Source organism: Octodon degus, unplaced genomic scaffold (assembly GCF_000260255.1).
Source record: "Octodon degus isolate 3935 unplaced genomic scaffold, OctDeg1.0 scaffold00118, whole genome shotgun sequence".
NCBI lineage: Eukaryota > Metazoa > Chordata > Mammalia > Rodentia > Octodontidae > Octodon > Octodon degus.
In genome coordinates, this window is record NW_004524694.1 from 8,749,911 (window position 1) to 8,750,714 (window position 804).

The window sequence follows — 804 nt, forward strand, 5'->3', positions numbered from 1 at the left end:
AATAATTGATAAGACATTAGAAATGGTACACATTTAGAAGACCAAGATAAGAGGTATCCAATCGTGAATTCTGGGAAAAAAATCATAAATTTTGTGTTACACGTTACTGTCCCCAATGGAGTTGCTCAAATCGCAGATACCAGCCTACAGAGGTAGAGTCAACTTAAAAATCCTAGAGCTAGATTGCTATTTTCAAAATCCAATGGAAATTATTAGTACAATCATGTCAGCCATCCTGTATATATATTTTCACGTTTTCCTCCCTTCCTTTTATGTATCTTTTCTCCTTTCCCTCATCTTCATTGTTTAATACTTAAGTTTAGTTTCTTTCCATTTTACTATATCTAGTATACCTTTCAGGTTTTATTTATTCTGTCATGTTCTTACACTGGGGAGATAACATGATATTTACACATGTGGGTCTGATTACTTTCACTCATGACTATAGCCTCTAGTACCATCTACTTAACTACAAATTCTCTGAGTTTGTCTTTCTTTATAGCTGAGTAGTACTCCATTGTATAAAATACCACATCTTTTTCATACATTCCTCAAGCGACGGGCGTTTTGGTTATTTCCAAGATTTAGCTATGACAAATTGTGCTGCTATAAACATGGGTGCACATATATGGAAAGTTATTTCTTCCTCCTGGATAGGAAGAACCAACACTGTGAAAATGGCCATACTCCCAAAATTACTATACAGATTTAATGCAGTCTCAATCAAAATACCATAAGCGTACCTCACGGATCTAGAGAAAATATTCTTAAAATTTATTTGGAACCAGAAAAAACCTATTTTAT